The sequence below is a fragment of the Chiloscyllium plagiosum genome, chromosome 16, assembly GCF_004010195.1.
Source record: "Chiloscyllium plagiosum isolate BGI_BamShark_2017 chromosome 16, ASM401019v2, whole genome shotgun sequence".
Taxonomy (NCBI): Eukaryota; Metazoa; Chordata; class Chondrichthyes; order Orectolobiformes; family Hemiscylliidae; genus Chiloscyllium; species Chiloscyllium plagiosum.
The window spans coordinates 45,430,364-45,456,324 of record NC_057725.1 but is presented as its reverse complement, the minus strand read 5'-3'; the positions used below and the strand labels follow the sequence as shown (position 1 = coordinate 45,456,324).

Genomic DNA, 25,961 nt, shown 5'->3' with positions numbered 1-25,961 from the left:
GGTAACAAACCAGAGACAACAACTCCAGATACTACAACTCTGAGCTTCCAACCTAGCTCCCTGAAAGCCTGCCTAACATCCTCAGCCCTCTTCCTACCTATGTCGTTGGTGCCATTGTGGACCACGACTTCGGGCTGCTCCCCCTCCTCCTTAAGGACCCGGGAAACACGATCAGAGACATCACGTACCCTTGCACCTGGGAGGCAACATACCAAACGTGAGCCTCTCTCCCCCCCACAAAACCGTCTATCTGTGCCCCGAACTATGGAGTCCCCAATAACTATTGCTCTGCTCTTCTCCACCCTTCCCTTCTGAGCAATGGGGACAGGCTCCGTGCTAGAGGCCTGAACCCCATTGCTTACCCCTGGTAAGTCCCCCCCCCACAAGTATCCAAAACGGTGTACTTGTTCTTGAGGGGAACGGCCGCAGGGGGTCCCTGCACTGGCTGCTTCCTCCCAGTCCCCCTCACTGTCACCCATCCATCTGCAATCTTTGGAGTTACTATGTATAAGCAAAAGCTGGTGAAGATACAAAAATGGACAATCTAGTGTTAAAAGAGACAACATTGTCAGTAGCCAGAAGTGCCTTGTGCCCAAGTAGTGTTGATACTTTCAAAATCAACCAGTAGTGATTGATCAACATATAGTGATCTCTGGAGCAGATGAAACATGCTAGGGGCACTGCCAGTGTTTATCAAGAGCCCTCCTGAACTTGCTTCTGCAGCAGCACATCATGTCCATAAGAACTTCATTTCTACAAACGTGTTATAGCAGAGGTATCATTACATTGATAATCATGCTAACAGATATGTTGTAGTGCAGTGTAGGCACCCAAAGCTCTCGGTTCAAGTCTCAGCCCAGGACATGTTCACTATGGAAGGGGTATTTGTACCAAGGCAAAACAGGTTGATTACCTTCTGTAGGATGGCTGACAGTTACTTGCTCTATAAGCTGGCAACGTGAAACCACTGCAGTAGTGTGTACATAACTGTGGCTCAATCCAATGAAAGTCTGTGCCCAACCCACAGAATGAGGATAGGAGAAAATACAAACAGTTTTTAATGATAATTGTTATGAACAATGTTTCAATTTTCCAAAGCCAAATTGTTTCCTGGGGCATATTTCTATTGATAAAACCACTGCTGTTACTCCAAACGTGTTTCTAGGAGTTGACAAACTTCAGTGATGGCTCTGCTGTTGAAGAGCAGTCTTCTTAGACAGCAGCCTTTGCTGGGGTCCAGCTTGGTGGATCGACAGCAATACTTACGTTCCATTGAGTAGAATGAGTTCTGAACATAGTGCTTTTGCACCTTCAAAACTCCTGGGCCACAGTCTCCTCTATCACATCCATCAGGCTTGATGCTATTCTGTGCTGCTAGGTGCTCTGAGAGACTCCTTTCCAGCTTCAGCACACATGGGGAGCTCACACAAATATGCTCATTACATCAGGGCAGTAGCTGCTTTTGGGCTGCACCTTTATGTTGTGTGGGATGATCAGTCTTTTTGGAATTTTCCATGGTATAAGGTTAACTACTGCATTACAATAAAATACAGGACACTACTGAAGGAAAACTATACACTGCTTGCACACACCGCCAGCAAAACCCCACAAGCCTCAATTATCACTGGGTTATAGAGTCATAGAAACAGACCCTTCAGTCCAACTTGTCTTTGCTGACCAGAATTCCCAACCTCATCTAATCCCACTTGCCAGCACCCAGCCCATATCCCTCCAAACCCTTCCTATTCGTATATCCATCCAGATGCCTTTTAAATGTTGCAATTGTACCAGCCACCAGCACTTCCTCTGGCAGCTCATTCCATACACGTACCACCCTCTGCATGAAAACGCTGCCCCTTAGGTCTCTTTTATATCTTTCCCCTCTCACCTTAAATCTATGCCCTCTAGTTCTGGACTCCCCCACCCCAGGGAAAAGACTTTGTCTATTTATCCAAACCATGGCCTTCATGATTCTATAAATCTCTATAAGGCCACCCCTCAGCCTCTGACGCTCCAGGGAAAATAGCCCCAGCCAGTTCAGCCTCTCCCTTTCATAACATCCTTCTGATAGGAAGGAGACCAGAATTGCACACAATATTCCAAAAGTGGCCTAACCAATGTCCTGTACAGCTGCAACATGACCTCCCAACTCCTATACTCAATACTCTGACCAATAAAGGAAAGCCTTCATCACTATCATATCTAACCTGTGACTCTAATTTCAAGGAGCTATGAACCTGCACTCCAAGATCTCTTTGTTCAGCAATACTCCCTAGGGTCTTACCATTAAGTGTATAAATCCTGCTAAGACTGGCTTTCCCAAAATGCAGCCTAGCATTTATCTGAATTAAACTCAATCTGCCACTCCTCGACCCATTGGCCCATCTGGTCAGGATCCCTTGCAAAGAGTGGCTCAGTGGTTCGCACTGCTGCCTGACAGTGTCAGGAACCTGGTGTGGCTTCGGGTGACTGGCTGTGCAGAGTTTGCACATTCTTGCTGCGTCTGTGTGGGTTTCCACTGAGTGGTCGGGTTTCATCCCACAGTCCAAAAGATGTGCAGATTAGATGCTTTGGCCACGCTAAATTACCCATAGTGTCCAAGGGATGTGCAGGCTGGGTGAGTTAGCCAGGGGAAAGAGGGTTACAGAGATGGGGCTGGGATGGTCTTCCGATGGTCGATATGGACTCGATGGGCCGAATGGCCTGCCTCCACACTGCAGGGATTCTCCGATATATCGCATTGCCACCATTAAAACATAACCACTTCCACGGGGTGCAGACAGCACAGCAGAGCCACATTTTGGACCTGAACATTGATGGCTCCAAGTGAACCAAATCGCGCCCAGAGTTACTGACGGGAGATCTCAGCCGCTGGGTTACTCCGGTGAAGGCACAGCCCCGGGCACTTCAGAGGGCGGCCGTGATTGTTGCTCCAAATAGCAGCTCGCTCCCCCGCAGGGAGCCGCCCCCGGCCGGGGTGCGTGCCCCCCCCCCCCCCCCCTGCGGTACTCTGATCACCGCCCACTCTCATTCGTGATTCTGCAGAGGTGCCCACTCTGTCAGACCCAGAGCTGGCATTCAGGCTCTCGAATTCTGACAGCGATTTAGTACAAGCCATTCAGTTAGAAATGCGCAGGTTGAGTTTTTTCTCCCCCACCTGCTATCTTTTTCTGATGCTCTGAGCGTTGCAAGAGGGAATTTTTCACTTGGCAGGACCTTTCAAACATCTCGGGACATTCAGCGTGTCTTAACAGTTTATCAATGCCTTGGGAAATGACTAGGAATCAGAGGCATGCAAACTTAACGAGCCGCCCAGGAACACCTTAGAGGTTAACGTAATAATCATTATTTGATGCCAATGTATAAGGCATGTATCACAGGTTAAAACAATGATTGACCATAGGTCCCCTGCTCTATCCGTTCATGGGGATTAATGACATTTCCTCGATTTTTTTGCGCTGCTTCGGGATTCATCATCCCTGCTCTCCGCCAGTACTGTACATGCGGGTCACCCAGAACACTGGATTTATTTGCAGCAGGGATAGACTGATTATTTCAATGGCTTCTTCACCAGCAACATTGACAGCAATCCGCTACCAAAACACACCTCAAGTCCCCATTGCACGGAAAAAAGAAACAAATATAAAAGTGCGCCGTCTTACCTTGTATTTTCCCGTTCTAACGCTTTGTGGAGATACTGCAGTACAGTCAGAAACTGGCTCGAAATAAAGGAGCAGCCTTACCTGGTAGAGATCTGGAGTCTGTTAAAACACAGTTAGCCATCCATCATTCCCTTCCAGCGGCCCTACTGAGAGACTGGTGACTGCCTCTTATTGAAAGCTCGGACTCCTCATCTCCCTGGGTTATGCAATCGGATGCCGCCCTGCTGTCATTGGCTGGCTTTCCCAGGGAGTACGGTGTATCCTGGATACAGTTTGCAAGATAATTTTAAGACGTAATTGACGAAATCCCGAGAGAGGAACCTCCCTGCAGATTGGCTGCCACAGCCAATCATTAAGGAGCCAAATTGGGGTAATCCTCAAACGCCAACTCGCCACCACCCCCGCTCGGAAAACTCTACATCACTGGAAGGCACGTCAGAACATCACTAATCTTGTAAACTCTTGCAATGAATCCTTCCATCAAGCTTCCCTGGTCGAAAGTAAACAGGTTCGCTTCATGCCCAGGTTGGATTCAGCATGACACCAGACTGATGGGAAATCGGTCTTACTGTGTGAGACTCTAGACCTTATATGCCCAGACTTAATCTTCAGGAGCTCCTCAGAGTAGTGTCTTGACTGAACAATCCTCAAGCTTTATCAATGACCTCCAGCAGAAGGCCAGAATTGGGGATAATCACTGATGATTGCATAACGTTCCATGCCATCAGGCTTGGGCTGAGAAGTGGCAAATAACATGTGTTCCTCACAAGTCCCAGGCAATAATCTTCTAGAAACAAGGTATCCAACCATGTCCTCCTAACATTGAAATCCCTCAGTAATCAACAATCTGAGGGTGTGATTGATCAAAAACTCAGTGGGGACTACCATGTATCCACAACCTTTATATGAGTGGCTCAGAGTCTTGAGGTTCTGTGGCTAGTAACTTGGCACCCCATCCCTCAATCCTAGTCAATGCACAAGTCAGGAATGAGATGGAAAACTCTATGCTTCCATGGCCGATTGCAGCTCAACAACATTCCAATACCTTCCAGAACAAAGTAGTCTGCTTGATTTTCGTTCCATTCATCACCTTTAACATTCACTCCAGTTGCAACCATCATACAGTGGCAGTAGTGTGTACCACCCACAAGATGTATGGAAACAACATTTCAACAATCCTTCATAGCACCTTCCAAATCTGCAAGCTGAACATGTAGAAGAACAAGAACATTGAAGAGATGCATGAGAGCATCACCATCTGTAAGCTCCCCTCCAAGCCACACACCATCCAAACTTAGAAATTTACTGCTGTTTATTCACTATTGCTGGGTCTAAATCATGGAAGTCCTTTTCGACTTGTACCATAGAGATTGCAAGGGCTCAAGTTATCAACTCAACTTCTTCAGGAAAATGTAAGTTGGGTAATTAATGGCCTAGCCTAAGATGGTCACATTCCATGAAAAAAATAAATAAATAAACCCATTTCCTCTGCTAAGTCATTGAATGTGCTGCTATCTCTGAAATCAGGTACTCAACTTGCTGACAACTCCACGACTGACTGTTCTAATTGTGATTCTGCCCCTCAGTGCATAAGTGGCAATCTATGTGGTTATGATTATAGTAAGATCCTCATCTTTCTCAATGGCTTACAGCCTATATCCCAAACAGTTGCCCATGCCATCCTCCTACAAACTCCAGCTATTCCATTTAGTTGGATTGACATCTCCTATTTCCATTCCTGTCTGCTCAGTCATAGCCAAAGAATCACATGAACATATCCTTTTCCTATTTTCATACCCTTAGTTCTGGCATCTCCCAAGGAATTTCATACTGGATACTTTTTATTTCTAATCTGCTTGCTGTACCTCAGCAACATTATTCAAAAATATGATCTTAGATTCCAACTCTAGAGTGATGACAGCCAATTCTATCTCACTGCTACCTTACTCTCTCCATTCACTGTTTCTGAATTTCACGCTGCTTGACTGGCCATTATAGCCATGAACTCCATTGACCTACCTTACCACACTGAACCAGACCAACTGAAAGCCTGGTATCCTATTTGACTCTGAGTTTAGATTCTGACTTCAGATCCTTTCCATCATCAGGGGTCTATAGTCCTACCTCTGAATCCATCTTGGAGGAAGTCCAAAGAAGGTTTACAAGAGTGATCCTCGGGATGAAGGGTTTGACATATAAGGAACAGTGAGGGTTCTGGATCTGTACTTGATGGAATTTAAAAGGATGAAGGCAATCTCATTGAAATTTACAGCGTAATGAGAGGCTTGGTTACAGTGGCGATATTTCCACTGCTAGGAGAGACTAGGACACAAGGGCATAACCTCAGGTTGAAGGGATGACCCACTAGAAATGAGATTTGGAGGAATTTCTTCAGCCTGAGGACGATGACACTGTTGAGCTCATTGTCACAGAAGGCTTCAGAGACCAAGTCATTGACTGTATATAAGACAGAGATTGATAGGTTCTTGATTAATAAAGGGATCAAAGGTTATGAGAGAAGGCAGGAGAACAGGCTTGAGAAACATATCACCCATGATGAATGATTGAAAGCAGAATCAAAAGAGCTCCTATATTATGGTCTTATGGTATATTGCCATCTTTGCTCTTTCCTCATTCATCTGCTGCTGCAACCTTACTCTGCTGGTCAATTTGCAACTCATGACTGAATTCATGCCAAACCATATCCACTCTTCTTTTCACAGCCTTTAATGTACATTTGTTCCAAGTCCAATAAAAGCCCGATTTAAAAATTCTCATCCTTGTTTTTAAATCATTCCATGTTCCATACACTGCAATCCTTTGAGATCAGTGCACTCCTCCAATTTTAACATTCTTATGCACCTTTGATTTTACATGTTTCACCATTAGTGGTTTTGCCTTCAGATACTGAGGTCCGAAGCTTTTGAATTCCTTTCATAATCTTTTTTATTTCTACTTCATTTTCTTTCTTTAAGATTCCCCAGTCCACCTTTAGACACTATCTATTCTGACAGCTCCTTTTGTGATCCACTGTCAAATTTTATTTGAAACAATCCTGTGAATCACACTCAATACATTTTATTATATGAAAGGCACTATCTAAATACAAGTTGTTGTTACCATTGAGATGCAGGTGCAGTTGGACACTGTTGATTAATTGATAGATTGACACATTGAAAATGATCTCGTGGGGTAAAGATATTGCTTGAAATGTGTATTTTCTCACTAGAATCCTCTAATATAGTATCCTCTTCCAGGTGACATGGCCATATGCGGAATTATTGCAGGAAGTACAAACTGCTAGTAGGCAGCTTGATTTTGGCTGGTATTACAACTAGTGAGGAAAGAGAAATTGACTCTCCTCTTTTATAGCCTCTCTTCTTGGATACAAAAAAATTTCATAATTCCTTTTAGCTCACAGCTATGACCCATGTCAATTAACATTGTTGTTAACTAGGTTGAAGTGAAGGAGCCAATTAAAGTTTTCTTGAGTAATGGAAAGAGGAATTGTATTACTCACTAACTTTATGAAAAAAAAAGCAAACACACACACACAAACATAGGCCATAAGTTTAAAAGGGTGAACGCCTGGGACAGACAAGGAGAATGAAGATTACATGGTTGAAAAATCCTGAGTTCTTGTGATGTTAAATTTTTAACCTGAGACCAGAGCTGTTTAAGGATTGTTTCCAATGGTCCCTCTAAGCTGTGATGCAGCTGAAAAGCTCTGCATGCTAATTAGCATGCCAATGAACGGCTTCTGCTTCTGGAAATCACAGTGGGTGCATGGACCTCGGAGCTTGGTGCACCAAAAAAGTTACAGGGAATGTTGGTTATTTCCTCAATTTGTATTTTCCTGGGCACAACTTTCTGAGAGAATCAGAGAGAGAGAGAGAGAGAATTCCAGTTTTTGCTTACAAATGCATTGACCTTCTCTCTCATTATTGTTCAGACCAGCTACTGAAATATTGTTAGCATATTTAAGTCTGGCTCCATTGTCTTTCCAAGCTGTCAAATTAGCCCATGGGCCTATCAGCTTCCATTATGCAAAATTATCATATAAGTGTGGATCAAAATAGAAGGTACAAATTTCTGATGCGGACTCAGTCAACTGGTTTTGATGTCTTTAGAAAAATGGTATTTAAATGTACATGTGTTTGTTTATTCCGTAGGGATTTTCCTGGATTGACTTCAGATCGTGGTCAGATGATCATAGCAGCATTTCAGATTGGTATTTGTCTTAGATATAACAATTAGATATTGAAGTTAAAACTTGATAGTCCATATTACCAAGCCATAACTCGTTAAATCACTTTAACAATTTAGTGCTCAACAGGGGATTCTTACACCAAGGCTTTTGCCGATCTGCTCGTACAGCTTTTGGATTTAGGCAAATTGCTGTATCCCACCTTCCCTAAATTGCATATTTGTTCAAGAACAAGAATGTAATAAAAACCAGTATGGATTTTCAACAGTTTGATTTTCAAACTGTCAAGTTTGGGGATGGTAATTTGAATGTGTCAAACCACTCAATAAGAAAAGAAATGGGAACTGTTAAGAATTATATTTCACATGTTTGTACTGTGAGGTGAGAGCTTTTGTTTCATAAGATGATGATTTGCACTGTGGTGGTTAGCTCTGTGTTTAGTATGACATAGGAACTCTAATCTGGCATGGCAGTGTCTACCACATTTATAGAAAAGATAGTGGACTGAAAAGACAAACACTTCACTGATTGTTCTGTTTTCTGTTTTCTAATAAAATTCTGTTTTCTCTGGTTCTCTTCTCGGCCAGCTAACCCTTTTGTTTCTGCTCACCTCTTCTAGACTGTCATCCTCCAGAGGTAATGCCATCAAAGATTATCCCCCAACTGTCAATGGCAATGTCCACAATCTTCATATCTCACTAGCAAAGGAATGGACAACCAGGTGTTTGTGACCCATGGCCAGTTCACTGTGTGGAGGTTTTTGGTATAAGGCCAGGAACAATCGGCGAACTATATGTTAACTTTATATAGATACTTTTATTTACAGAGAACGTTTATAAAGAATTTATTTCATAACTTTAGGCTTCCTTTAAGTTGTTTAATATAGGCCTTAAAATAACTCAATGTTAACGGAGAAAATATGTTCATTTTAAAATAAGTAGTTCATCATTTCTGTCAAAAACACAAATCAAAGAATTGACATGAACATTTAAATGTTTTCATCCTAGTCTCACACACTGAAGTTACAAGTCATTATTGTTTTAGTGGTTATAGCACAGACCTACATCTGAAAATTAATGAGGATTGTTTTACAATATTATCTGTTTATGGTTTCCATCACTGAATTTAATCATTTTGACATTTACACTTTGTCCAGTTTTATATATGTTCTGTATATTATGTATATTCCCTTCGAATAGTAGAGTCACATTATTTAAAAAAGCTTTCATTTTTAAGTCAAAGTATTATATGTATAAACTTTCACTGTAAGAACCTAAACTTGACTGAGGCTAGACTGATTGTCAGTGCAGTACTGAGGATACACTGCATTACTGAGGTTACACTGTCAGGGATGCTGTCCTTCAGCTCAGGTATTGGTCCAGAAGTTCTGATTGATATTTGAAAAATTCCATTTGATGCCAACTGGAAATACTTGTCTGTGAATTTTACAGCTAGTCTTTCAATGGTGACTGTCCATTGAAAGTTCCATCATAGAAAACTAGTTAGGCCTTGACAAAGTACAGGAGCAGTGAAGGCACATCATCTATTCCACTGAAGGAGCTGGAATGCCCTTAATGGCAGTAGCAGACAGCATATAGATCTAAACTTTTACTTAACCTTTATGTAAAAAGTGGTTACTTTTCATTCTAATTAACTCACTTGTTACTTGATGTTATCATGTAGTAACAATACCTTCAATATTTGTGTTGACATGTGAGTATTTGAACCTGCACAGAAGCAAACTGAGCATCAATATCTTTAATAATGATCAATCCTCCATTAAACTGAAAGCCAAAACATACAAAAAAGCACAATATGTAAATAGATACAAACAAATATGCATATATTAATAAAAGTTAGTTTTTAAAGCAACCGATGTACTTCCATACATGAGAAGCTATAACCCTAAACATACTTTTCACAGACTGATCAGGTCACAATAATGCGTTCCACCACACATGCACAAAGTGGAACATTTTAATCAAGTAGTTACAACTCTATTTATCTTGGGTGTCAATCACAGAATTACATTTAACAATACTACCTTGTTTTCCCCAGTATAATAGCTCCTGAACCTTTTTAGCCCTAACTAGACTTTTTATATTCATTTGCAAAGAATTCATTCTCTCAGTTATTTGAAGTATTCTTGTCCCAATAAGTTGAGTATTCCTCTGTAAATGGGTTTTAAACTATTCTCTCTCCTATGCTGCTTATACTCTCCTACTCTTTCACCACTCCTCACTCCGCACAGCCCTCCTCCTTCTTCCCCCCTATATTACTCATGCAATTTCTTTCTGCCTGTACTCATCCAGAAGCTTCTTCTCATTGCTGCTTGCAGCTTCCTTCTCATCCCACATACTTCGTCCAACCTACTTCTCTCCTTGTATCACACACTGCTCCATCTTCCATTCCACCCACCCTTATAGCTGCCATTGTCCCCAGCTCTCCTTGCAACCTCTTTTTCCATCTACCCTTTCTTATGACCACCTTTCCATCCCAAACCTTTCTTGCTGCTGCCTTCCCTTCTCCCTCCGTAGCCCTCTTGAATTCCATCCTTCCTGCTACTTAGCCTTGCAGCTTCTTTCTCCCCTCATCTTTCTTTGCAACCTGATTCGCCACCTTCAGCTCCCTTACAATCTCCTTTTCCACTGTATCCCCCTCTCCCACACCTCTGACGCCTTCTTACCCTCCTGTAACCTCCTCCTCCAACTTTTTCTGGATGATGTCCCTACCCTGGATGCAGAAGATAGAATTCCTGGACCCAGCAAAAGGCTGTCTCGGGAGACATCTGTTTTCCTGTTGTGAAGCTCATTAACGATCCAGCCTATGGTTGGAAGTGTAGCTTCTCACACTTCTCCTTCCATTCTACCAAAGGAGGACACCTTCTCTCTGATTGATCACTCAGTGATTTTTTTCAGGAATAGGGGTCTGGCTGATTCAATCCAAAGTCCTTATGTATCTTACACATTAGTATCATACAATATAAATTTTATTATTTTATCCATACTATAATAGCAGTTTCATTGTTTATTTCTAAGTAAACATTTCTTCAGCATTAGTGCTGAGGTACAAAAACAGCTGACATTTTCCAAATCTCAGATACTTCAACTGCTGCAAGCATCAACTGAGCTAACTATAATCTACCTACTGTTCTGTGAAATCTATAACTGATTTTAATTATTTCTTCTGTGCATGGAGTGTTCAACACATGGATGAAGTGGAGGACAAAATTTGATGAAAAGACAGTAAATTGTTTGTGAATTAAAATGTCAGATGAGGCCAAAATAGAATTTTCTCATCTGTATTTAACTTGTGTGATCTCAATGGTTACCTTGTTCTGGGTAGTGTAGTGTTAGTTGCTAATTAAAAGGAAACAAACGTGATGCTTCTATGAATTCAGCAAGTCAAAGCCTGTGTGTGAAAGGGGAATAGAAATGACTTTACGTGAGTTGCAGGAACTAGTTTTTCCAACAACCATGAATACTATTGTATTAAAACAGTAACTAGTTTACTGAAATAGGGCTATTGTTTCATGCTTATATCTTTCTTACAAATTGTTTGATAAAACAATTATCAAAAACATGCAAAATAAACTTTAAAAAGCTATGTTTGCAATATTCATTCAGGTGGAGTTTCACATACTTAAAAATATATTTAGCGAAGGTTTCTGGCCGTGCATAGAAAGGAATGTACCCTCACCACATGAAGACAAAAGTCTCAGTTGAATGAGTGTCAAGTATGTTTATTAGGACAATCAAGATAACTAAGAGCTCAGCACAGTCTGTTACCAACTGAAATATGAATCCTCCAAGCCAGAAGAAATTTAAAAAAGGTACAGAAATTACAATGTACATTTTTGTAAAGAAATATTGCTTTAAAATACCGTAAAACATTGTCTAACAGTGATTGACCGGTTATGCGTTTACCGTGATGTGTCACTGTTGACTTCCCTTATGCTCCACACTCCAGGACATCTTGTTCTTTCTACAGTACTATTCTTAAATACATACAACTGGAATAAAATGTTTTTTTTTAATATTTGAGACGTTTACTGTGGAGATGCTTGTGAATCAGCTCATTGACTAGTACAGTATGTCACTAACCCAGATGGTCCTGTGTGTCAGCTACGATCTGACATACTGCTCCAACATTGAGCATCTGCTTGTATGGATAACGCGTACTGTCACTTATCTGGGGCACGTGTGGGAAATAAGTTGAAAGCTTGCTAAATATTGCTGCATTTCTGCCTGAATGCCCCCTACTGGAGGATGAATCCTTTTATTTGCCAATGCCCTGCTCAAGTACCATCTATTACTCTGCTATAAGTCTTTGCTCAAGATTCTGTGAAGTATTCCCCTCCCCAAATAATGTTGCACACTTTTCAAAGCCTTCACATCCTTTCTCTGGCATAGTGACCAGAATTGCACACAATACTCCAAATGTAGCCTTCCTAAAGTTTTATTCAGCTGCAACATGACTTGCAATGGCCTGACCAATGAACACCAGCATGCCATACATCTTCTTTACCACCTTATCCACTTGCGTTGCTACTTTCAAAGAGCTCTGGACTTACATCCCCAAATCCCTCTGTATATCAATGTTCCCAAGGCTCCTGCCATTTATTATTTACTTTTCTTGCACTTGACCTCCCAAAATGCATCACATCACTTGCCCAGATTAAACACTATCTGCTATTTCTCCATCCAACTAATCAGACCACCCTCACCTTCATCCAAATCACTTGTATATCTTACCAACAGAAGTCACAGCACTGAACCTTGTGGAACACCACCAGTCACAGACTCCAGTCAGAAAAATACCCCTACACAACTACCCTCTGTTTTCAATGACCAAACCAATTTTGTATTCAACTTAGCAATTCATTGTGGATCCTGTGATTTAATCGTCTGGACCAGCCTAACATGGGGGACCTTGCCAAATACTTTTAGTAAAAGTCCATGTAGACAATGTCCACTGCCCTATCCTCAGCAATCATCTCTTCAAAAAAAAATAAACTCAATTAAAATTTTAGACAGAAGACATTATCTACATGAAGCCATGCTGACTATCCCTAATAAGTTGATTATGTTTCCAAATGAGTGTAAATCCTGTCCATAAGAATCTTCTCCACTATTTCCTTACCACTGATGTAACAATCACAAGTCAATACATTCCTGCATTATCCTTGTGGTCCTTTTTAAACAAAGGGTCACTTTGTAATTCTCCACTTTGTAGTCCTCACCCATGGCTAAAGAGGATATGTCAAGTCCCTAGCAATCTCCTCCATTTCCTTCTCAGGATCTGTCCTCAGGATACCATTAGGCCTTCGAGACTTAGCTACCTTAAAGTTTTTCAACACACCCAATACCACCTCTTCTTAATAATGACATGCCCTAGAATAGCAACATACTTCTCCCTAATCTTAGTATCATCTATGTCCTTCACCTACAGATGTGAAATACTCAAAAAGGACCTCACCTAGTTCCTCAGGCCACACATATAAATTCCCTCCTTTGCCTTGAGTGAACCAACCCTTGCCCTAGTTACCATCTTGCTCCTAATAGGGTATTTTATAACCTATTCTTACTTGCCAAAGACACACTCAGTCACTTTTGGTTCTCCTAATTCCTAGCTTAAGTTATTTCCCAGTTACCTTATGTTCCTTAAGGGCCTTATGTGATTTTAGTTTCCTAAACCTTATGTATGTTTCATTTTTATTTTTGAAAAAAAAACTTCCAATAATCACTCATCATCCAAAATTCCTAAACCTTGCCATTTTTATCTTTACCTTTCATCCTCACAGGAACATGCTGGTTCTGAACTCTGATCAACTAGCCTTTAAATGGCTGTCACGTATCAAGTGTAGATTGGCCCCCAACCTAATTTCTCCACTTACTGACTAGTATAGTTTCAATTAGTCTCACCCTAATTTAGCACTTTCGCCCAAGGACCAGCATAGTGATGTTAAAACTTGCAGACTTATGATCGTTGTTGCCAAAATGCTCCTCAATGAAAGTTCAGATCACCTGGCCAGGCCCATTCCCTAATACAAGGTCTGGCATGGCTCCTCCTCTAGTTGAAGAACCAACATTTTGTTTTAAGAAACTTTCCTGGAGGTACCTAACATGTTCTGCCCTATCCAAACCCCTGACATTAAAGGGAGTGCTAGCTAATATTGATAAAGTTAAAATCACTCATTTCAGCAACTCTGTTGTTACATGTTTCCATGATTGGTTCACATATCTATTCTGATATCTCCTGCAGGCTGTTAGGAGGCCTGTATTATGACCCCATCATAGTGATTACACCTTTGTTTTTCCTGAATTATATCCATATGGCATGGCTGAATGAGCCCTCCAAAATGTCCTATCTTATTACAACTGTGACATCCCCCTTACTCAGTAATGAATCACCCCCACCCAATATATTGTCCTGTGTCATGCCAGAAAAATCTAAATCCTGGAATGTTGAGCTGCCAGTCCTACCCTTCTCTCAAGCACATTTTTGTATTAGCTACATCATCATAGGTCCATGTACTAATACAGACTCTAATCTTACCTGCCCTACCTGTTATACTTCTTGCATTAAAATAAATACACTTGAGACCACAAGTCCCACAGGCCTCGCCAGTTCTTCCTAATAGATTTACTTGAGTTAATCTCTACTTTCTCCTCAATTCTCCACATGCTGACATATTGCTATGGTTGCCACTCACCTTTTCATTCAAGCCCTCCCTCATTGTTTGAGCAAACCTCCATGTTGTCAAATTAAATTAATTACTAATTTAATAGAATTTTAAAAAGCGACAGCTGGGTTATTGAATAGTTAAAATTCAACAGGGGCACATTATTTCCCCCTCCACACATATTTTTATTTAGCCCCCCTTCTTGTCTTCCTATCTTCCCCTGATTTTTGTTGCTGTTGTTGCACTGCTCTTAATTGTTTAAACTATCAATTGGGTGATTTGATGGTGGGTTATTACAAAGATAAATGTGGTTAGAATTCGTTGTACACCGCTTGTCGCAAGATCTTTCTCTTACTAAATAATGAATGATTTTCATTCTATGCAATTCAAGGTTATTCAACTGGTGTGTAAGATAATTCCTTTGACCACCTAGATCATAGTTTGAAAGCAATTCAGACCAATTGTTATAAACCTTTGAACAGGAGTAGGTTCAGTCAGTCTTTTTTTTGATGAGCCCATAATTGTCCAGAACTACAACAAATTGGAAAGGGCTGGAAATTGTATTGAGCTTGAAGTAAAGTAAATTTTGGAGAGATGGTTTTGGCTTACATCTAGACCTAGTAAAACTGGATTTAAAATCTTTAATATTGACACAATGTACAAAGTGGGGAAAGGTTTCACATTGCTGTAAACATGCAACATGACAAGCATAAGTTTATCTAAAAGGATAAAAAAGATAATTATTTTGAGAATGATTTAAGATGATTCATTGGAACAAATATTCTGACAGCAATGATTGCTGAAACATTGGTCATTTTTATAAAAGTATTAAATTTTTATTTGCACTTCTGCTTTTCTTGATGTGTTGACAAAAATTAGGAAAGTCTCTTCCTTACTCATGCCATGTCAACTCAGTAGTCCAGTTTACAGGTATCAATGCATCCCCTCATTAAGATAAATAACAATAACTTGTATTTAACGCATCTTTAACATATGAAATTTCTCAACGTGCTCCACCATGAAGGCTATAAAAATAAACATTTGACATTGAGTCACATCAAGGGATGTTAGATCAAAAAATGGTTTTAAAGAGAACCATTAAGCAATGATGAGAGAATAAACCAAAGGAAGATCCAGAGCTTAGAGTTTCAACAGCTCTCGGCACAGTCTCTGCTGGTGTAGAGATTAAGATTCACGATAATAAGAGGTTTTCAATCTTGCCCACTTGGTATTAAGTGGGTGGCTGGATATTTAATAGTTCCTGTGGGACTCGGTTGCTGATATCCTCAGCTATGACTATGGCTTACAGAGATAAGCAGGTGTCACCATTGGCTGAAAACTAGCAGATGCCTTCTCCAAATATGCAGGTCAGAATCTGATGACAACTTTAGGATCTGTGCACTACATTAACCAAGGCTCTTGAATGGGGAAATACTTAATTGTCAGTTGCCAGATCCACTAAGCAAGATGAGGAGCCATATCTAGAGAGGTAAAGTTTAATTTTTAAAAATATTTTGATCTTTGGGATCTGCAGCAAATTGGTGCTTTTCCTCCTATGATTGGCAGACAGCACAGCCACACAGAAATTACCTTGTTGCTTTGTAGCTAGTTACTGCTTCCCATCTTCATCTTTTTCTTTTATTAGTTCACGGGAGATGGGCCAAGCCAAATTTATTGCCCATCCCTAATTTCCTTTGTGAAGGTAGTAGTGAGCAGCTTTCTTGAACCATTGAACCATTGTAGGTACACCAATGGTGCTGTTAAGGAGAGGATTCCAGTATTTTGACCCAGTGACAGTGAAATGACAGCACTATAATTGGAAGTCAGGATGATGTGTGGCTTGGGAGGAGAGTTTGCAGATGATGGTGTTCCAATGCATCAGCCGCCCTGGCATTTCAAGGTGGCAGAAGTTAGATGTTTGGTTTATTTGAAGGAGCCTTTGTGAATTATTGTAATGCAGCTTGTAGTTGGTACACACTGCTGTACATTGATGATAGAGGAAGGAATTATTGAAGGCAGTAAATGGAGTGGTACTCAAATAGGCTGTTTAGGAAGCATCTTCCTCCTGTTAGTGCTTTAGTAGTCTACCCATTCACAGATTGATTGAGCCAGGTCTGGTTGTGGGATTAGGTTGGTTGTCTGTCCAGCACATTTGCTTCTGCTGTTTGGCCCGGCAAAGTAAGAACAGTTTGTAGTCAACCTCAGGACCTGCCCACCTAATTACAACCCAGAGTTCAAATTAGTACTTAACATGCAGAAGGTAAAAAAGGAGAGTATCCACTACAACTAATTCATATAAATAGGTGAAAATCAAAAGTCATAAATTCTACAAAAATAATTTCAGTCCAGTTAACTGAAATTCTTCAGTCAAAATCTTCTGTTGCTGCTTTGTTTTTTCCACCCCTCCTTCTGATCCTTAAGATCTAGTAACATTTCTGTGTAAGATTTTAAATATAGTTGGTAACAACATGTTTAATATCAAAAAGCTCTATTATCTGAGTTTTGTCATTGGCAGCTCCAAAACTTTCCATGGCAACTGTCAATTGCAGTCAGTCCAGCAGTGGTTGTTATGGAAACTGTGAGCAGCCAATCAAAATGCTTTCTAATAAACACTCAATGACTTTATCTGATAGTTAATATGCCCCTTGTTATATGTGCACAGTATCTTTTTTTTAAAATCACAGTAAGCTTTGTCTTATTCTTTGTCAACACAAACAATTCTAAATATGGTTAGGAAAAAGATAAATTATCATATGTTTGTGTTTACTTCCTTTGAACATTTATTGAATTGTGGCTATTATTCAGAACCTGCTTGAATTTGCTGCTTAAAGTGAAAATATTTGGGATTCATTTGACTATATGGTGCCTAAATATTTATAAATCTAATCTGAAACTCATTAAATGGATCCATTATGAAACAGGCCTTTCCTGAAAGCTATCAAACAAATCCAGGTAGCTTAGTTGGAGGGAATCCTGAGGGACAGGATGTACATGTATTTGGAAAGGCAAGGACTGGTTAGGGATAGTCAACATGGCTTTGTGTGTGGGAAATCATGTCTCACAAACTTGATTGAGTCTTTTTGAAGAAGTAACAAAGAGGATTGATGTGGGCAGAGCAGTAGATGTGATCTATATGGACTTCAGTAAGGCGTTTGACAAAGTTCCTCATGGAAAACTGTTTAGCAAGGTTAGATCTCACGGAATACAGGGAGAACTAGCAATTTTGATACAGAACTGGCACAAAGGTAGAAGACAGAGGGTGGTAGTGGAGGGTTGTTTTTCAGACAGGAGGCCTGTGACCAGTGGAGTGCCACAAGGATCGGTGCTGGGTCCTCTACGATTTGTCATTTATATAAATGATTTGGATGCGAGCGTAAGAAGTACAGTTAGTAAGTTTGCAGATGACACCAAAATTGGAGTGGTGGGAGTCTATAACTCATGAATGGATAGTTGAGTCAGAAACTCTTTCAACATTAAAATTGTATTTAGGTATTCACCTTGAAAGTGGAGTTGCAGGTAGATAGGATAGTGAAGAAGGTATTTGGTATGCTTTCTTTTATTAGTCAGAGTATTGAGTACAGGAGTTGGGAGGTCATGTTGCGGCTGTACAGGTCATTGGTTAGGCCACTGTTGGAATATTACGTGCAATTCTGGTCTTCTTCCTATCGGAAAGATGTTGTGTAACTTGAAAGGGTTCAGAAAAGATTTACAAGGATGTTGCCAGAGTTGGAGGATTTGAGCTATGGGGAGTGGCTGAACTGGCTGGGGCTGTTTTCCCTGGAATGTCGGAGGCTGAGGGGTGACCTTTAGAGGTTTACAAAATTATGAGGTGCACGGATAGGATAAATAGACAAAGTCTTTTTCCTGGGGTGGGGGAGTCCAGAACTAGAGGTTTAGGGTGTGAGGGGAAAGACATAAAAGGGACCTCAGGGGCAACTTTTTCACGCAGGAGGTGGTACATGTATGAATGAGCTGCCAGAGGGACTAGTGGAGGCTGGTTCAATTACATTTAAAAGGCATTTGGATGGGTATATGAATAGGAAGGGTTTGGAGGGATATGGGCTGGGTGCTGGCAGGTGGGACTAGATTGGGTTGGGATATCTGGTCGGCATGGACGGGTTGTACTGAAGGGTCTGTTTCCATGCTTTACATCTCTGTGACTCTATGACTCTAGTGTATTTAATAAAAAGTAATTTATCTGGCATGTTTCAGGATAAGTCAAAAGCTACGCTGATGTGAAGTCAGGGCAAAAGAAGTGTGAAAAACCTCATCTGTTGCCATCAGACTTTATTTAGTGGGTGATATTCAGTTGTTATAGAGTGATTTTTTTTTGTACTCTCTGGTTCCATCTTTATTTATCTGTTCAGCAAAAGTTAAGCTTTGCTGGCTGGGCCAGCATTTATTGCTCATCTCCAATTGCCCTAGAGTTGGTGGCGAGCCACCTTCATGAAACACAGAAGTCCATGCTCTGCAGACAAACCTGTGAAGTAATTAGGAAGAGAGTTCCAGGATTTTGACAGAAATATTTATGTTGAAGGGACTCCAAAACATTATAGCACTGCATTGTTGGGCTTTGCTTTAACACTACAGAAGTGGTTAAGTTTGAATAGGTTAAAATCAGGTTCCAATGTCTTGATCCTCATTGTTCTAAATTCTGACTTTTATCTGAATGAAATCTTACAGTCTAAATGTTATGACAATGATTTAGAAGTATTTATAAGTTGTAATTCTTTTTTTCACAAAAGATGGTGACTGCAAGGAAATTTTTGAGGCACATGGAACATCGCACCTGAAGAATGTTAGGGAAGCGTCACACAGGGAGAAACTTAGCAAGATGGGATATGGGGGGGGGGTGCAACTATCCTCCCTTTCAGTAAAATCTCATCTCTTGCAGACATGACTATCATATCATCCAGGAACACACAAAAATAGGGATTAAAAACTTACTACGACACTTGAATGTGTGTGCGTTATTGGCTGGACATCCTAGAGTGTGGTCTAGACTGCTATAAAGTCATACTTTTGAGAACCTCCATCATGAACAGCTCACACTCCAGGTAAGACCAAAGAGAAAATCTCAGTCACATTCTGAATGTTAGAATTCACTCACTGTCCATATGAATCAGATCAACAGAATTTCTCGCAACCTGCAAAACCAAGAATCTCAAATCCGACTGCTCAACTGTCAACACTAAAGCTACCACTGTCATCCAATAATGGCTGCAGCGTCTTCATGAGCAATATTGAGACTGATGTTTTTTTACTCACTTTTTTGGACTCATGTCTTAATTTGTCTTACTGACCAAAGCTTCACAAGGATGAAATAAGGTTCTGGAGAACCTGCCATTCCTGCACTTAGGATTTCATTCCTTGCTTTTGAAGAATTATTCAGCAAGGTTTTAGTGGACTGTGTGGGACCCCTACCCAAAGTAAGAGGGAGCTAATGATATTTCCATTATGGATATGGCTACCAGTTTCCTAGAGGATGTTCCTTTGAGAACCATATCTGCCTAAACAGTGGTCAGGGAATCGAATCAGTTCTTCACCCAGCACAGTCTGCCAACTGAGATCCAGCTGGATCAGAGTTCAAATTTCATGTCCAAAATAGTCCAGGAATTCATGGATCATCTGAGTGTGACAGAGTAGAAGTATTGAATGTGTCATCCACAGTCACAGTGTTGCTAGAACCATCAGACTTTAAAAGCAATAGTCAAAAAACACAGGTAACCCCCGCTTTATGCAATTTCGCTTTTACAAAACAGCTACATTAGTACCTGTTTTCACAAATCCGAAGAGGATTTTTATGAAAAACGGCGATAATTTTTCCCATATAAATCATGCACCTTTGCTTTACACCATTTTCAGCTTGTGAAAAGTTTCTTGGGAATTCTCTACTGTCAGATAATGGGGGTTACCTGTACTACCACGAGTGCACACATGACTGGCTTAAAGAAGTGTGAGCGAACAAGTGAGTGAATGCAAATGTTTCCATTTTTCTTCTCTGTAATTTCATTTGACTTGTAGGCAAGTGTATTATTGATGGATCAATATCCAAACGTATTTATAGACTCTTTATCCATTACATTTCAAAGTGTGTTTTTTTCACAAAACAGCGACTACAGAAAATACAAACCATGAATGTAAATTCAATGACAGGCTGACAAAGTCCTTCATGATGGCCATGGAATGTCAATCCCATAATGTGTCAGGAAAACTTCAAATAGGGTGAAACTTAACAAGGAGAGATAATAAAGGGAGATGACTGTTCCACACTCAGCAGATAGCCACCTAGCAGACATTTCTGTTTTGCCCTACAGGAATATACAAAAGAATGATTAAACACAGATTGCAACATTAGCCTGTGTTTGTTATTGATCAGATGTCCTTAAGTATGGACTAGAATATTGGGAGGCCCAGAGTTTTAAGAAGATATTAAACAATTTGTTAAGTGTGTACAAGAAAATTTTCTGATTCAGTACGTGGATGTACCTACTAGAGAAGATGCAAAACTTGATCTCCTCTTGGGAAACAAGGCAGGGCAAGTGACTGAGGTGTCAATGGGGGATCACTTTGGGGCCAGTGACCATAATTCTATTAGATTTAAAATAGTGATGGAAAAGGATAGACCAGATCTAAAGTTGAAGCTCTCAATTGAAGAAAGGCCAATTTTGACAGTATTAAACAAGAACTTTCAAAAGCTGATTGGGGGCAAATGTTTACAGGTAAAGGCATGGCTGGAAAATGGGAAGCCTTCAGAAATAAGATAATGAGAATCCAGAGAAAGTATATTCCTTTAGGGTGAAAGGAAAGGCTGGTAGGTATAGGGAATTCTGGATGACTAAAGAAATTGAGGGTTTGATTAAGAAAAAGAAGGAAGCATATGTCAGATATAGGCAGGATAGATCGAGAGAATCCTAAGAAGAGTACAAAGGAAGTAGGAATATACTTAAGAGGGAAATCAGGAGGGCAAAAAGGGGACATGAGATAGCTTTGCAAATAGAACTAAGGAGAATCTAAAGGATTTTTACAAATACATTAAAGACAAAAGGGTAACAAGGGAGAGAATAGGGCCCCTCAAAGATCAGCAAGGTGGCCTTTGTGTGGAGCTGCAGAAAATGAGAGAGATACTAAACAAGTATTTTGCATCAGTTTCTACTGTGGAAAAGGACATGGAAGATATAGAATGTAGGGGAATAGATGATGACATCTTGAAAAATGTCCATATTACAGTGGAGCAAATGCTGGATGTCTTGAAACGCATAAAGGTGAATAAATCCCCAGGACCTGATCAGGTGTACCCGAGAACTCTATGGGAAGCTAGAGAAGTGATTGCTGAGCCTCTTGCTGAGATATTTGTATCATCAATAGTCACAGGTGAGGAGCCGGAAGATTGGAGGTTGGCAAATGTGGTGCCACTGTTTAAGAGGGTGATAAGGACAAACCAGGGAACTATAGACCAGTGCATCTGACGTCGGTGGTGGGAAGGTTGTTGGAGAAAATCCTGAGGGATAGGATGTACATGTATTTGTCAAGGCAAGGACTGATTAGGGATAGTCAACATGGTATTGTGCGTGAGAAATCATGCCTCACAAACTTGATTGAGTATTTTTGAAGAAGTAACAAAGAGGATTGATGAGGGCAGAACGGTAGGTATGATCTATATGGACTTCAGTAAGGCATTCGACAAGGTTCCCCATGGGAGACTGGTTAGCAAGGTTAGATCTCACAGGGAGAACTAACCACTTGGATACAGAACTGGTTCAAAGATAGACGACAGAGGGTGGTGGTGGAGGGTTGTTTTTCAGACTGCAGGCCTGTGACCAGTGGAGTGCCACAAGGATTGGTGCTGGGTCCGCTACTTTTTGTCATTTATATAAATGATTTGGATGTGAGCATAAGAGGTATTGTTAGTAAGTTCGTAGATGACACCAAAATTGGAGGTGTAGTAGACAGCGAAGAGGGTTACCTCAGATTACAACAGGATCTTGACCAGATGGGCCAATGAGCTGAGAAGTGGCAGATGGAGTTTAATTTAGATAAATGCGAGGTGCTGCATTTTGGGAAAGCAAATCTTAGCAGGACTTACATGCTTAATGGTAAGTTCCTAGGAAGTGTTGCTGAACAAAGAGACCTTGGAGTGCAGGTTGATATCTCCTTGAAAGTGGAGCTGCAGATCAATAGGATAGTGAAGGCGGCGTTTGGTATGCTTTCCTTTATTGGTCAGAGTATTGAGTACAGGAGTTGGGAGGTCATGTTGCGGCTGTACAGAACATTGGTTAGACCACTGTTGGAATATTGTGTGCAATTCTGGTCTCCATCCTATCAGAAAGATGTTTGATCTATAGGGAGAGGCTGAACAGTATGGGGCTATTTTCCCTGGAGCATCGGAGGCTGAGGTGTGACATTATAGAGGATTCCAAAATTATGAGGGGCATGGTTAGGACAAATAGTCAAAGTCTTTTCCCTGGGGTGTGGGAGTCCAGAACTAGAGGGCACAGGTTTAGGGTGAGAGGGGAAAGATATAAAAGCGACCTAAAGGGCAACTTTTTCACGCAGAGATTGGCACATGTATGGAATGAGCTGCCAGAGGAAGTGGTGGAGGCTGGTAAGATTACAACATTTAAAAGGCATTTGGATGGGCATATGAATAGGAAGGGTTTGGAAGGATATGGGCCAGGTGCTGGCAGGTGGAACTAGATTGGGTTGGGATAGCTGGTCGGCAAGGACGGGTTGGACCAAACAGTATGTTTGGTCCATACTGTACATCTCTATAGCTCTATGACTCTAAGACCCCTACACTGTTGGTTATAAGAAATGTAATTTTATCCTGAATTCTTGAATTCAGCCACTGTCAAAAGGAATCAGAACAAAAGAATTTCTACCAACCTAAGAAAACAATAATCTCACAGTCAAAATCAAGGCAATTGGTATTACCCAATATTAGTCACAATATTGTCTTATCTGCTGTTCATGAACAATTCAGAGGGTGATTTATTTTTATTTTTATCTTTATAGTCACCTCTTATTTCAACCGTATGTCTGTTGCATTTCTTCTTGCATTTAGTTAATAAACTCATTCTTTTGCCAACACAAAAAATGCTGGTTAAAATGTCTCCTTTTAAACTTAGGTTCATTTGGGTCAGGAAAAATGTATCCACAATGGAAGAAACCCTTTTGAAGTTAACCATGTTGTAACCAACTGAAGGGGTGGGTGAATAACCAAAGATAGACAGTTTGTATCTCCTCATCCAGGACCTTAATGATTTACAGTATCCCAGTTGGAACCAAAACAAATAAATAAGCTCACTTAGGGACTGGTGATAACAATATACAAGTAGTCTTACCACACACCAGGATTGACTAATACAGTTTAGTCAGCTAAACTACCAAAGCATCTTGTCTCGTTTTGGTAGTTTGTGCTCAATTGTTTTTCAACATCATCATGCTATGTTTTTTTCTTCTTAAAACAGAAATGCTCTGCAATATTTACATGTGGAGAAGTGAGAGTAGACATTGATGCCAATGACATGAACTTGAGTATTTTGATTTGGAGATGCCGGTGTTGGACTGGGGTGTACAAAGTTAAAGATCACACAACACCAGGTTATAGTCCAACAGGTTTAATTGGAAGCACACTAGCTTTCGGAGCGACGCTCCTTCATCAGGTGATTGTGGAGGGCTCGATCGTAACACAGAATTTATAGCAAAAATTTGCAGTGTGATGTAACTGAAATTATACATTGAAAATTTGATTGTCTGTTAAGCTTTTCATCTGTTAGAATACAGTGATAGTTTCACTTCTTTCATGTGTAAATCACAAAATCCTTTTTTTTAAAGTTGCATTCTCAGGTTAGCTGTTAACAATGGTGATAGCTAGACAAGATGTTAACAGCTAACCCAAGAATGCTACTTTAAAAAAAAGGATTTTGTGATTTACACATGAAAGAAGTGAAACTATCACTGTATTCTAACAGATGAAAGGCTTAACAGACAATCAATTTTTCAATGTATAATTTCAGTTACATCACACTGCAAATTTTTGCTATAAATTCTGTTACGATCGAGCCCTCCACAATTACCTGACAAAGGAGCGTCGCTCCGAAAGCTAGTGTGCTTCCAATTAAACCTGTTTGGACTATAACCTGGTGTTGTGATTTTTAACCTTGAGTATTTTGAACATTATTGAAATGGCACCAAGACTCACTTCACACTCTTCTCCTGAGCCTTCAAGGCAGTAAGTGGTTGGCCTGAGGAAATCTTCCTTAGAAACTGTTGCAAAGTTAACCTGCAGAATTACAAGATTGAAACAGTTATAATATGAACTCCTGAAGATTGGCCCTTTGACTCTTATGAAAAATTTTACTCGTGTTTCTTCATTTGATTAAAACCCTGATGTTAAAGACAAGCTACCCTTCCCTCTTATTATGTTGAGCTCCTGTACCTGGTTCAGTGATCTGGTTATTATTGAGTAGGTGTCACTTTAAAATATTGTTGATTAATTCATCCATCATTTTACAGAAAATAATGGAAGATTGATAACATTAGTGATAGGCTCTGTTAGATTTGATTTTGTGAATTTAATGGACCGGACTTGGTGAACAGACTTTGATAAGTAAAAAGGTGATTTATTTTCTGCATGTTTTCTGGCCTTAAACCTGTTCTTGTAGCAATAGTATTTATATGGCAAGCCCAGTTCAGTTTCTGGTCATTGCCTGGAATTTGTGTAGCATGAATGTTACTTGTCACTTTTCAAGACCAAGCCTAAATATTGTTCAGGTCTTGTTGTATTTGGACATGGAATCTCCTCCATCAGTATCTGAGGAGATTCAAACGGTTCTGAACATTTTGCAATCAGCAGGAAACATCCCCAAATTGATCTGATGGTGGAGAGAAGGTGATTGATGAAGTAGCTGAAGATGGTTGGGCCAAGGGCACCACCCTAAGGAACTCCTGCAGTGATATCCCTGCTGATGGCAAGATTCAGGAACCCTGGATGAGACCATTGATGAACTTAAGCAATGAGTTAGGAGGGCTAAAAGGAACCATGAAATGTCCTTGGCAAGTAGGATGAAGGAGAATCCAAAGGTATTTTATATGTATGTTAGGAGCAAGAGGTTAACTAGAGAAAGGGTAGCTCCACTCAAAGATAAAGAAGAGAATTTATGTGTGGAGCAAGGAGAAGTAGGTTAGGTCCTTTTTAAGTACTTCACATCTATGTTCACCAAGGAGTAGGACATGGATAATGGTGAGATTAGGGACGGGTATGGTGATTTTCTAGGGTTTGTTGTAATTAAGAGGAAGGTGTTGGGTGTCTTGAAAAACATTAAGGCACATAAATCCTCAGCGTCTGATAGGGTCTATCCCAGGATATTGAGAGAGGCAGTGAAGGAGGTTGCTGGGGCAGAGA

At 40.5% G+C, this 25,961-nt stretch overlaps 1 protein-coding gene across 1 annotated transcript in view; it reads right to left on the bottom strand.

The window, feature by feature from the left end:
• The window catches only part of LOC122558051, a 47,063-nt gene extending 43,148 nt beyond the window's left edge, over nt 1–3,915 (bottom strand). Inside the window, exon 1 of the mRNA XM_043706377.1 lies at nt 3,744–3,915. The gene's annotated coding sequence lies outside the window, so the exon portion shown is untranslated. The remainder of the gene's footprint in view (nt 1–3,743) is intronic.
• Nucleotides 3,916–25,961: the final 22,046 nt, after the last annotated feature.